The sequence below is a fragment of the Danio aesculapii genome, chromosome 24 (genome assembly GCF_903798145.1).
Source record: "Danio aesculapii chromosome 24, fDanAes4.1, whole genome shotgun sequence".
NCBI lineage: Eukaryota > Metazoa > Chordata > Actinopteri > Cypriniformes > Danionidae > Danio > Danio aesculapii.
The window spans coordinates 14,351,566-14,366,143 of record NC_079458.1 but is presented as its reverse complement, the minus strand read 5'-3'; the positions used below and the strand labels follow the sequence as shown (position 1 = coordinate 14,366,143).

At 34.0% G+C, this 14,578-nt stretch overlaps 2 long non-coding RNA genes across 2 annotated transcripts; both read left to right on the top strand.

Moving 5' to 3' along the window:
• The first annotated feature begins 2,304 nt into the window (after window positions 1-2,304).
• On the top strand, window positions 2,305-3,566 carry LOC130218824 (uncharacterized). Its single transcript, XR_008835997.1, has 3 exons — window positions 2,305-2,438; window positions 2,524-2,579; window positions 3,318-3,566. It is a non-coding gene; the product is annotated as an uncharacterized LOC130218824 (long non-coding RNA).
• Window positions 3,567-11,431: 7,865 nt separating this feature from the next.
• Window positions 11,432-11,842, top strand: LOC130218326 (uncharacterized). Its single transcript, XR_008835937.1, has 3 exons — window positions 11,432-11,540; window positions 11,630-11,685; window positions 11,764-11,842. It is a non-coding gene; the product is annotated as an uncharacterized LOC130218326 (long non-coding RNA).
• The last annotated feature ends 2,736 nt before the right edge of the window (window positions 11,843-14,578 follow it).

The following is a 14,578-nucleotide window of genomic DNA, read 5'->3' as shown; positions in this document are numbered from 1 at the left end:
TGAACTATCAATTTTTTTTTCACTGACAGATTAAGGGTGATCAAATAATAAAGTCTAATTCAAATTGTCAAGTTATAGATTTTAAATGACAGTTTTTTGATGTTTTTCTTTTTTTATACACTAAAGGGCTGAACAGAAATTATTTAAAGGAAACTAGTTTATTATTAGTATTATTGTTACATTATTGGATAAATCAATGATCCAAAACCACATTAACATTTTTAAAATCACATATATACAATGCAAACTCCAAAATCACTGCTAAAATAAGCATGAAATGGAAGTTATGCTGTCCTTTTTTCTGCTGTTGTGACGTACATCCACTTGAAACGATTTTTGAAATAAAATAAAAAAACATGTAGGGCAGTGTTTGATTTTGCCCTTTGGAAACCAATTGGGTTATTGGAAGGTATTGCTAACACAATGGAGAAAGATTGAAGAATGGAGGAAAGCAGGGCATAAGTGAAGAAAAGGCATTTCAAGAGGAACGTTATAGTATTTGATTAAAAAATATGAGGGCAAATTGAATTTAATGAAGCGCACATTGTTTTTGATGTACGATTTATGATTTAGTAAAGGAATTGTGGGACAAAATATAAAAAATTTTGGGCCTTCAATCTAATATTGGGGGAAAAAAAACGCAGATTCAGATATGAACTACACCAATGGCAAGTGTTTGCATTAGAATCATGACTGGCAAGAAACCACTGTGCTTTTTACATTTTTACTTTTAAACCACAACACTTAAGATTTTACAAAGCTTATTCAGATGAAAGGGTTTTCAACTACATCTGGAAGTGGTTAAATAGTGTTGTACGATTGTGATCAGATCTAAGAAGAGCATTGGGTGTAAACAAGACTGGAACACTGGAACAAAAGTCTCTCAGGGCAGGAAAAAACAAGAAGAACTAGATTAAATTACAATTTCTTCTTAATTTAGTTAAGAAAATGAGTGCAAGCATGTTAATCATAACTTATTAAACTGCCCAAAACTGTTTGCATGTTTTATGGAGCATTTCTATACTTAAACGACTTTTCTGTATGTATATTATTTCTCATAACCCTGACTAAAAAATGTAGCTAGATCTAACCAAAACACCCATTTTGGAACATACGGTATATTTTCATGCTGTAAAAGCATTGATTGCTGTGGTATATCTATACTAGACACCAACATATGTCAAAAAAGAAGAAAAGAAAGCAAAAATGACTGGATGATGCATTGTTAGACTTCTTTCAGATTGTGTGTTGATTATACCAGTTAATGATAGTCTAATAAGTAGGGCACATATCAATGTTGTTTAAGGGCCCTACAAGCCAAGACTTTCAATCCGAGTTCTTTGAAGGAAAGATGCGCAATATAAACCAGACATTTGTGACGGAAGCCACTTTTGAAAACCTGCATTAGAAGTGATGATAATACCGTCATTGTGTGTCTTTCACTACAAACCACAGAGAGACAGATTGAAATGTTCCTGACACAATTTACGAGTGAGTATGTGAAATTATATTTTATTGTGATGTTTCACATTTGTAAATTGCTTTGGAAAAGCATGTTATACTGTGAAAATTTAATGATACACACATTTTGGTAGACAATTATGTTGTTTTTCCATCTTTCAGACTTCTCAGTTGTTTTGTTGATTGTCGCTGAAGGCTCATCATTGCAAGTTTACCCAGGAGGAAACACAACGCTCCCCTGCAGCATTAAAGATGATAGAGAGATTAACTGGATTATTACTGATGGAAACCAAACATTTATCAGAATTATGAAACTTGAATATACTGATGGGGAACAATCTAAACCAGAACCCACTAATATTCACCCAAGTTACTTTGGACGTATCAGATCTGTCAGTTCATCCACGAACACTCACTCTCTGCTTCTGCTCAACATCACTGAAGATGATCTTCTGCTCTTCTGCTGCACTGAATGCAGACTTGAACAAACTCACTGTACAAAACTAGACTCTGAAGGTATGGGTTTTTCACATTACTATATTAAACACGTTTCAAGTTTTACCCCCTTAGTTTTTGACTTAAGAAGAGACAAAAATGTCCATAACATTTTTTTGGGCTTCACACACTCACAAAACCTAACACTGGGGCAGTGCCTTTTGAAAAGACACATTTTAGTACCATAATGGTGCACATAATTAAAGGTACAACTTTGTAGGTATATGTACCTTTAAGGTACAAATGTGAACCTGTTAGGTACAAAACTGTACCATTTGGAAAAGACCACCCCAGTGACATATTTTTTTACCTTAATTCCTTAGAGTGGAATAATGAAGTAGACGTAAGTGCTAAAGATGCAGATTCTGTCAGTCCTGATGCAGTGCTCATCAGTGTGTGGCTGCCTGTTGTCATTGTGCTTCTGCTGCTGTTACTGCTGTCAACTGTCTGTGTGTGTTGGAGAGCAGCAGAAATGCAGAAAGGTGCACTTTACTCAATCATGATTTTATTCCCATGAGAATTCCTTGATAGTTTTTGGTTTTCTTATAACTGTGTTCTTATTTAAAGGTTGTGGAATAACTTATGATCTCTGTCATGAGGAATGGGCACTTGACAGTGTTCAGGTCAGAATCTCTCATATTAGTCTGTTTATTAGTAATTTGGGTAACACTTTACAATAACAGTACATGAATAATAATGTAGTAATATGTAAATTAAACATTATTATAAATTAATAATGAGTTAAGGAATGCGCTAATCATGAACTAACGTTAACTACAACACAAGTCACATGAGTTCATGTGTGTATAACAGCTACCTTAATTACTTGTTAGTACACATTGTTAATTAATGTATCAATTAACATTTAAGTATAAGCTAAATGTAAACATGAACTCATGAGGTGTAAATGTATAATTAGGTTGTGACTTTACTTGGAAAAGAGGCAAATCACCATTAACTCATCCTTAACTACTCATGAATTCCTGTGTTTAAACTGTTCATGTTGATGTTGAGAGAATGCTTTTCTATTGTTATTCAGTGTAAACACGCTAGATGGACATGCATAAGGAGTTCATGAGTAGTTAAGAATGCGTTAATGAGGAGGTGCCCCTCCAAGTAAAGTCATAATATAATTATACATTAACATATCATGAATTCATGCTGAATTAAATTAAGCATAAACTATAAACATACAAGAACTCGTGACTCATTTTGCAGTTAGTTTATGATTAGTGCATGCATTAGTTCATAATAAAGTATTGTTTAATTCACATATTCATACATCATTATTCATGTACTGATATTGTAAAGTGTTTCTCTAATTTGCTTTAACTTCAGTTCTGTTTTTTCATCCTGTCTAGGGAGTGAAGGGCCTTAATGATTGGACACTGGCCGAAGTTCTCTATGCACCTATACAGAGAAATAATTCTTTATAAATCGTTTAATGTCCTTTATTGCACTTAACATCCCCATTTGTCTTTAATACAGTGGAAAAGCTTCAGTGTCTCTGAAACAATAATTATATTTTTAAAACATTTGTATGTCCCCTTATCTTTAGATGCATTGAACTGTGTAATGATCACTCAAATGTTTTTTTTGTGTGTGTCCGCTTTATGTATTGCATTTTTAACTAATTAAAACATCTACCTTGTCATAATGAATAATGTCAACATATTTTTTATATCCCTGTATTAAACACTGCTTTGTTGTTATTTAGCATAAAAAGCATTGAATAGAAAATCTCTAAATACTACAATGCTTTCAAATAAAGTACCTATAAAACAGAACAAAAATGAAGAATGAGAATCTTAACTTCTGCAGGCTTGACAGTGATGTCTAAAATTAGGGACTTGAGTCTTAATTGTTTTCATGTCAAAACTCATCTTGGTTAATTATTGTCAACCACATCTTGTTGTTCACTGGAAATTCATGCTGGTCATTTCACAATCACATTCACAAGAGTGAGCTTGAAGCAAATACGTTGTGGTGTATGTGCTAAAGACCACAGTCTATAAAGCCTGATCAAGCCAGTGGATGGAAAAATGGTCAAAACCACTGAGAATGCAAATGGAGGTTTATTTTTCCTCAGTAAACATGAATGCATTAATGTTTAGATGCTGTTTGAAGCAATATTGCTGACTACAATTAATGATGCAAGTGGATACAATTTGACATAGAAGATTTCCATGGAGCTAGTTTAGTATCTAAAGTAATTCACGCAAACGATGTACACATGCGTAACCAAACTCACGTGCATAAAATTTTTATACATATTCAACTGTGAGGGGGGTGACGTCACGGATACTCCGTCCATATATTTAACAGTCTATGGTCCTGGCAGAAGCGGACAAACTCGTAACTTTCAGCCAATCAGGTGAGAGCTGTACTCGATGTCACTCACTCTGCGCTCCTTTTGCGCAGACTGTTCCTCTCCAGCATAGCGAACGGAGGAAGAGATGCGCAGGCTTCAAGCTAGAACTATTAAATTGAACTAGAACTAGAAATGTTGACTTTCACTGATTAAAAACTTAATTAACTAAATTATCATTAATTAGCCTATTTGCTTGTTATTTTATTTTATTATTTGTCATCTGGGCCATGAATAACTTACCGCACACACAGAATAACATGTGGCTAATGAAAAAAGATAATTTAAGATTATTATAGATAATAGATTAAAATAAAAATAAAATTATAAAATATATAAAAATATATTTACTAAAATATATAAAATATATACAAATATAAATATAAAATATAAATATATAAAAAAATATAAATTTATAAAAATATAAATTATTAGGATAAACTGACGCGATTCTTCCCAGCTCTGTCAATGAAAATATGACAAGTGTTTATTTGCTTATCACGGGCTGTAGTAAACTTATTTGCAATTAAATTAACGTCAACCACTGCAGTAATGGTGATCGTGATCCACATTGTGGTGGCGGCTGTTAGCTAGCTTGAGCAATTGTTTATTAAGCTATGTTTATTATTTTAAAATATGAAATAAAACCTAATTAAAACACATCTTGACTTTGTGAAATTATGCCGCATTAATCACTCCTGCAAAAAAATACTTTGCAGAATAAAAACGCTATATCATCCCAGTAGGTAGCGCATTCAGATCAGTAATGAGGGGTGATGAAATGTTCTAAATGCAGCTAACGCAAATATTCAACATTTGATTAAATAAAATGTTGTACAGGCATGTTGAATTAAGCCCATTTATAAAATAAAGTGTAAATGCTTAATAATAACTGCAAATTAGTGTTTTAAATAAACTCTTTTTAAATGCAAAATTAAACAAAACCAATAGACTACTTTCACATTACTTTCCTTAAAAATTAACACATTTATCTTCTTTTCTTAAGTGACTTTAGATTTTATTGTATTACTTTTTTACATTTATTTTATAACTTAGGCTATAATGTCCTGCGCCAGCAAATCAGAATATTCAACTGGACAGCACTTTAGTTTTGTGTTCAGAGTCGCTGCCTCAGTCAATCAAATCCAGTCAAATAAAGTCTACTGCTCAGAGCCTCAGACTACAGGAGTTTTAGCCTGATTTATGCTCGATTGCCACCTTCTGAGAAAAGGGGATAAATAAGTTTACTACAGCCTGTGATATAAGCAAATAAACACTTAGTTTATGTTGTCATATTTTCATTGTCTTTTTTCAGTTTCGAGCTTAATAAAGAACAAAATAAACTCATAAGAATAATTTAAAATGATTATATATTTATTACCGAATGAGAGGGTATATTTTACATATTAGGCAACTAAAGCACAACAACAGCCTGTTTACGTTCATTAGATATAATGTAAATTAAGTTTTTAATCAGTGAAAGTCAAGGAATTTAATAGTTCTTTAAAGAGCCCATATTATACATGAAGTAGGGTCATATGTAGGTTGTAAGGGTCTCCAACAACAGTCTAATATGCATGCAAGGTCAAAAACACTTTTATGGTCTTATAATCTGCATTTATTTTTACCTAATTATCCCAGCGACTCCCATATGAATCGTTCAGCGATTCATTTGTTCCCAACCCCCTCCTCAGCGCGAAGCTAATCTGCGCTGATTGGACCAATGACAGCCTGCTGCGATTGGTCGACAGTGACAGGCTTCAGCGCGAGACAGAGTGAAATGCCCAGCTGCTAATCAACTATATAAAAGTAGTCACAGTGCATACACGCTTCATAATGTAAGGCTTTTTTCACACACACACACACACACACACACACACACACACACACACACACACACACACACACAACCCTCCTCAGAAGAACTGGGGAGATCGACGCGAGTCTCTTAGGCGTCACACACTCTACCTGCTCTTTCTCTCTCTCTCTCTCTCTCTCTCTCTCTCACACACACACACACAACGCTCCTCAGAAGAACTAGGGAGAGCGACGCGAGTCTCCTGTCTCCTAGCCCCTAGGCGTCACACACTAGACCTGCTCTTTTTCTCTCTCACACACACACACACAAACACAGACACACATCACGCTCCTCCTCAGAACTAGGGAGATCGACACCTCTCCCGTCTCCTAGCTTACGATGGCCATAGCAACGACAAACGGCAGTGGAACGCGAGCTCACAAAAGCACGCGTCGCGTTTTCAACGTGGCTTACATGCGATAAGAGAATATAAAGAGTAACCGCGTGTACTGTACCAGGTTAACAAGTACCAAAACACAATAAATACATAATTTGCAAGCTAGAGTAAACGAGGCAACAATTTTAATCGCACTTACTTACACTAGTGAATAAACCTCAACCACTGACTCTTCACAGTTTCATCTTTGGGTAGAGACTGTCAATATTATCCATCTGAGCACAGCGTGACTTCATTCGACCGGCGGCGTCTGTGTGTGTGTGTCTAGTGTTTTTTCTGTGTTAGTGGGCGGGGCCGCAGGTTTCAAATCTCCCGGGTTTGCGCGCGTAACTACTGGCGAGGCTTGTGTTTCGTAGCTGCGTCATCGCGAAACACCTAATGACTCGTTATCAAGACGACTCGTTTGAAGCACTATGAATTGACTCTTTTATAGATGAATCAATAATTTTAAACACTGTACACTTACAGATTTAAGCCTTAGCTGGATATTTCACTTCACTTAGAGCTGTGTTACACACTACATGGAAGGGCATTTTCAAAAACCCATAATATGGGCTCTTTAAACTAGAATACTTTTAGTAATTCTAAAGTACTTTAGAATTTAATTTAATAAGTCTTACCATTTCGTGAGTAAGTGCACTATTCTGTGGTTCTGAATGGCTGTATTTAATTTCTGTCGTGTTTCGTCTGGTGCAAACAGCCAAATTGCTTATCACTGCAGATCTCATCACATAGCATGTTGTTAGCACATGGTGTTACAATGTAACCTGCTCGCCTAATGTTTAAGCTCGTAATATTTATATTATTTGCTAATTAATAACCTTGTGTGGAACTCTGCATGCATGGAAGATCTGCATGCATCTTATTTCGGTGTCTGCTACTGTCCACCGGAGGTCGCATTTCAGTCACGAGCGCATGCTTTGAGAGCCTTTCTGACTGAAAAATGAAATACGCTGTTTTCCATCAAGGCAATCCAGGCTGCTGAAAAATAATTGGCTAAACCAAAACAAAGAGTTCCAGCACAGAAAACACATTTTCAAAGCAGAATATCTAACTTCAGCATTGTTTTTTTCAGATAAACAAGAATGTTCACTTGGTATGTTTCTTAAATATCTGCAAACATATTATGGTATTTGTATGCTTTAGGAGAGTCAAAAACTTACAACACAGCACCTTTAAAGGGATAATTCATCCAAATTTTACTCACCCTGAAGTGGTTCCAAAACCTTCATGAGTTTTTTCTTTTGTTGAACACACACAAAGATTTTCTTATGAAAGCTGAAAACATGTAACCGTTGACTTCCATATTTTGAAAAAATAAATACTTCAGAAGTCAGCGGTTACAGGTTCTTCAGAATATCTTCATTTGTGTTTAAAAGAAGAAGAATAAGGTCAAACAGGTTTGAAACAAGCGAAAAGTGAGTGAACGAAGACAGAATTTTCCCTTTTTGAACTATCCCTTTAAGACCTGCTTATTTTGAATGGCCTTTGATAGTAGCACTGTGCCACTTTTCTCTGTTTTAATGTTTTTGGCACATTTTATTGAAATTTTTTTATGTTTTACAGTTGCCTACTGTTGTACAGCACTTTGGTTAACTTTGGTTGTATTAATGCATTTTAAATATTCCTGTATGTTGTATTTTAAGTCTGTATGTAAATGTATTTACATTGTTTGGTCGTGAAGTATAGAATCCTGTTTCCAGGTCCAAGCCGCTCGTTTATGACCCTTTTTTAGTCATAAAACACATTAAAGCGATTTTTTTTAATTAAATTTGTACACAACAGTGTCTGGACTGTTGGACTTGCTGCATCACAGACATCGATATTTTCACAATTTATAAAAATATAAATCACGTTCTGGCCATCTGATATTAGGCATGGTTATATATATTGAGATAATGATTTTCAAAAGTATTACAGCGCTCAGTAAATGTTTATTATTACCATTTGTTGAGTCTCCCCATACAGTTTGATACAGTGCTTGGATCTGGAAGCTGCTTCATGTGACATCAGACTTAACAAGTGGATACGGTGCTGGAAATAAAGGTTGATTGATTGATTAAACTCATTTAGCAGTAAAATCATCTGTCAGAGTACAATTTGGGGTACATTTAAAGAAATTATTATATTTGGTTGCCGCTGCTAACAACCCCTGCTGGCCTCATTATTACCTCTACTAGCAGCAACTTAGTTTTCCGTTGTGGTCTCCCATCCAGGTACTGACAAGGCACAGCCCTGCTTAACTTCAGTGGATAACCATGTGAAATCAGATTCAACAGGAATTAAACAAAGAGAACAATTCTGTTTTTGAGAATTCAGGATGATACAGAATTATGGCAGTAAATCAATATTAATGTTAGATAATTCACAACGCCTCTTTCATTTTATGCAGTTAACCGTAACTGCGGCAGTTAATCTGTTTGGGTTACTACTAGATAGTGCTGTTTTACATTTTTTTATTTTTCTTTCAGTTAAACAAACATTTAGTTAATGCTTTATTTTGGTCTGTTCCAGTGTCATCTTGCTTATTTTAACTGTATAAAACCATCGATTATGCATTTCCATGTTATACTGTAAACACTGGTTTGTAGTGTGAATAGTTTTATGTTATTTTTATACATTGAGATTTGTCGCTAGTAATTGTTTTTAAGTTTTTTTTTTTATTACCTTTTTATTTGGATGATAGTGGAGGACAGATATGAAAGCATTGGCAGCAAAAAGAGGGGAAGGATCGACAAAGGACCTCAAGCCAGGAATCAAACTTGAGTCACTGTGAGCACATAGTGCCATATGTCGGCACACTTGACTATTAGTGTCAACTTATTACTATTTATTATTACTTGGATTATTACTAGTTTTGTGCAAACATTGTAGTGTCTAGATGGTTTAATGAAATTAATTGTTAAAAGACACAAAAAAATTACATATACAGATATTCCTATGCTTACAAAAACAGCTATTAGCAATGAGAAGAAACATAAGAGACGACAGAGGCACCTTCAACAGAGAGTTCAAAGAGTATAAGGACCATGTACTGAAGTGGGTAAATTTTCTGCTGACCATAAAGGAAGAAATGGCCCAGATGACACTTCTGACCAACTATTACAATCGGAAACTGGAAGAAGCCTTGGAGCGTTATCTTCAGAAAAAGATATTCCTTGCCAACTAGGAGCTATGACCTTGGAGGACAAGACTTCTGGAAGTCTGCCCTAATGCTGTTGAAATAGAAGAAATGCTTTGTCATGTTTTTATTCAAGTGTATCACATTAAAGAGAGAACAAAAAGGGATTTCTTCTATGCATTATGCATTCTCAAGTATATTAAAATTTAGATATCCTCAGATAAAGGGTTTTGTTTTGTTATTGTGATTGTTTTTTTTTCTTCCTTTTCACTGGATTTATTTTATTTAAAAAAAGTGTATTTTATTAATTTTCTTCACTTGTGTGGACATTGGCTTCATTTGCAGAACCCATCAAGATACCCTGTGTGGTAAGGCATCTATTTTATTCCTTGAACAACATTACAATAGATGCTCCTAAACAAAACCCTAGCTTAGAAATATAGCCAAGAGAGGATTCTGGTTTCTTTATTTAATCAGGGCAAAACATGCATGTGATGCAATAAACTAATTAGGTTTTAGTTGCCTTGTGCTCTGTATATGCATGCGCACGATTATGTGTATCTTCAAAGTATTTGCTACCCGGACTTGGAGAAACAGAAACCTCTCAATATTAATTTAAATATATTACTAAAAGTTTCAAATATTAGCCTTAGATTTGATTTGCTTAGAATAACACAGGTGTGAGTAAATGATGACAACATTGATTTTTATTTGGCAAATTTTAGCTTTAAGGTTGTTTTACTAAAGTCTACTAATGATCAGTATTAGAATGTCAAAGGATGTGTACTGCTGCTTCCTGCTAAAACCTTTACTGTGGTTTCAAACACATGCGAGAGCGAGAATAGCCATGAGACAATTCACATGTGAGTACTGATGTTGTATAATGATATTAGTTAAAGGAATAGTTCACCCAAAAATTGTCATATCAGTATTTGCTTTTCCTACTATAGATGTCAGTTGTTATAGGTTTCCAACAGTCAGACTGGTTAGAAACAAATTGAGGGTGAGTAAGTGATGGAAGAACTTCCATTTTTTGGGTGAACTATCCCTTTAAGTGTTAGGTGAATGCTGCTGCCTCTGTATGATCCAATATTTACGATGTTCTTCACTTGTAAGTTGCTTTGGATCAAAGCATCTAATATTAAATATATTTAACCTTGATTCAGATTATGTTGATCATTTCATCACAGATTCACAATTATTTCTCTTCAGGTTTTATTGTTGTTTTGTTGATTGTCGCTGAAGGATCATTAGTGAAAGTACACCCAGGAAAAAACACAACGCTCCCCTGCAGCATTAAAGATGACAGAGAGATTAACTGGATCATTACTGATGGAAACCAAACATTTATCAGAATTATAAAGTTAGAATATGTGTATGGCACAGAATCAAAGCCAGTGGCCACTAATATTCACCCAAGTTACTTTGGACGTATCAGATCTGTCAGTTCATCCACAAACACTCACTCTCTACTTCTGCTCAACATCACTGAAGATGATCTCCTGCTTTTCTGCTGCACTGAATACACTCTACAACAAACTCACTGCACAAAACTGGACTCTGAAAGTAGGGTTTTAATTTTTTCCTTTTACTCTATTTCAAGTTTTTCTCACCAAGCTTTTGACTTTTGAGAGACAAAAAGTGTCACAAACCAAATCTCATTAAATTAAAAATCTTCATTGTTTTCCTGTAATGTTAGAAGTAAGCACTGCAGATGCAGATTTTGTCAGTCCTGATGCAGTGCTCATCTGCCCATGGCTGACCGCCTTCTGTGTGCCTCTGCTGTTGTTACTGCTGTTAACTCTCTGTGTGTGTTGGAGAGCAGCAGAAATGCAGAAAGGTGAATTTTACACAATTATGATTTTATTCCCATGAGAATTCCTTGATTGTTTTTATTATGTTTTCATGTTATTGTGTTTTTATTTAAAGGTTGTGGAACAACTCATGACCTCAGTCACCAGCAATGGATTATCAATAATGTTCAGGTCAGAATCTCTATTATATTTGTGATCTGATTAGTAATTTGAACTTACTTTAATTCAGTTTTTTTTCATGCTTTATAGAGAAAAAAAGGCCAAGAATTGTGGACTGAAGTTCTGTATACATAGAAAAAAATCCTATTATTCCTTTATCTTTCGGCTCTTTTTTTTTTTTTTCCTTGAAATGCATTGTAAACATCAATATGTCTATGTATATATGTATGCATTAAAAAAAGCATAATAATAATTGTTTGGCCTCTTTTCATTAGATATGTTATACAATAGACTGCTAATAATTAATTGTTTATTGAGCACTTCACTGTTTCTGTCAGTGCTATGTATTACACTTTTTTGACACTTGTATGCACATAAATAATGACAAACAAGTATTTGTATTAGTTATTAAACATTTATTATTATATGGCATTCTACTCTTTTCTCTCATACTGTTTTAACAGCGTCTGCTTGTTTCCTGTTTGTGGTTTCTTGCCAGTTAACAAAAACAATATTTAAAATGAATAATACTATTAACATAACAACAGGAACAACAACAATAACAGTAATACTATTAATTATTATAAAAAAAATAAAAAATAAAGCAAGATGTCCTTCACAAATTGCTCCCATGCAGCCAATAACTCTAAATGTTCTATATTATTATTATGTATTGTATAATTTAGGGCATCACGGTGGTGCAGTGGGTAGCACAATCACCTCACAGAAAAAAGGTCGCTGGTTTGAGGCCCAGCTGGGTCAGTTGGCATTTCTGTGTGGAGTTTGCATGTTCTCCCCGTGTTCGCTTGGGTTTTCTCCGGGTGCTCCGGTTTCCCCCACAAGTCCAAAAAACATGTGGTACAGGTGAATTGAATAAGCTAAATTGTCTGTAGTGTGTGTGTGTGTGAATGAGAGTGTATGGATGTTTCCCAGTGATGGATTGTAGCTAGAAGGGCATCCGCTACGTAAAACATATGCTGGATAAGTTGGCGGTTTATTCTGCTGTGGCGACCCCTGATTAATAAAGGGACTAAGCCGAAAACAAAATGAATAAATAAATAAAATTGTATAATTTATATGTTGATTATTAATAATTATAGCAACAATTTAAATGAAGTGCCTAAACGGAACTAAAATGCAAAAATAAGTATATTTAAAGTATTTGCCTAAGCTTAATGTTGAACGTTAAACATATTTTCAAGCTTAACACTTGGTAAGTGACATTAAACAATTTAGTTATTACACTGGAAATCACAATGGTTTATGGTTGGCACAATTTATCACCTCAACACAGTGAACCACAGCAGCAGAAATGTGTGTCTGTTGTTCTACAGAATATGATTGTTTAGAGGTCAGTGGATGGAAAGATGGCTAACCGTCAACACCACTGAGAATGCTAAGGGAACGCAAATTGAGGTTTATTTCTGCTCAGTAAATATTAATGCATTGTGTGCTGTTTGTGAGGGCATTCCAATAAATTAATTCTAATAGGAAATTCAAATAAAATAATTGCAGGCTATAAAAATGCGTCTGCCACTGTCAGTATTGCTGAGAATGCTAACAGGAATTAGCACTCTGCTGGCCTGGTATTAGGTCTTTTATACTGACCTCTAGTGGCAGCATTATTGTCACACTGCCTGTATGTGCGTCTTGTATAAGCAATTCAGGGTTCTTTCTACAGTAATTTGCTTAGAAAAGCAGAAAGAAAGCGGTAAAGGGGAAAAGAAAGAGGAAATCGCATGAGAGTTAGGTCATTCTGTTAGGTCAGCGTCTGCACTGCTGGCTATTTTAGTTTGGGAGTAATTTCAGAAGCCTAAACTCATTGGCTGTAAAATTATTTGTTAGAAAGTCATTACGTGTGGATGGGGAGTAGGTGGTTGTCTCTGTTTTAGTAATAACTGCTTGATATAATTTTTTTTTACATTTACATATGCTATTTCTGTAATATAAAAACGTACAATAAAAAATGCTCCCACTTAATTATTTAGTAAAATGTTAAACATAGTTTTACCTCAGGTGGTATAGCCACAGTATAATTTAAAGCTATTTGAAGGATTTTTAAAATGACCAGAGGTATTTCCCTATTAAACATCTTTGAAATGTGTAGCATATAATTGTTCACATATAGTTTTTAAAATGTGGTGTTACCATTTTGGTTTTGAATATCTTTACTTTTTGAATGGGGATGTGTGCAATTAGGCCTAACATGTATGCATAATTATACATAGTTATTCTTCAATATTTCATTTCATTTCAGTGCCATGTATTTAATCATTTAAACTGTTTCCATACTTAAAGGGATAGTTCACAAAAAAGTAAAAAAAAAATGTCATAATTTACTCACTCTTCTTTCTTCCGTTAAATACAAAAAAAAAAAAAAAGATATTCTGAAATATTCTGTAGCTGGCACCCATTGACTTCCATGGTATTTTTTTTACCTACGGAAGAATCAGAGTGTGTTTTGTTTGCCCGAGTGTGCCCCAAACACACAAGGAACTGGGTACAAACATACATAGCAACACAAGAGGACAAATGAAATTTATTTTAAGTTAAGTTAAACAATATAATTGTAATAAATATAATATAATATAATATAATATAATATATATATATATATATATATATATATATATATATATATATATATATATATATATATATATATATATATATACAGTATATATATATATATATATATATATATATATATATATATATATATATATATATATATATATATATATATGTATTATATTATATTTATTATAATTATATTGTTTAACTTAACTTAAAATAAATTTCATTTGTATATACATATATTTTTCCTGAGGAAATATGGACTATGGCCTGGGTGAGAGAGTTGATTCTTTAAAATATCTTTTTTTGTGTTCCACAGAAGAAGGAA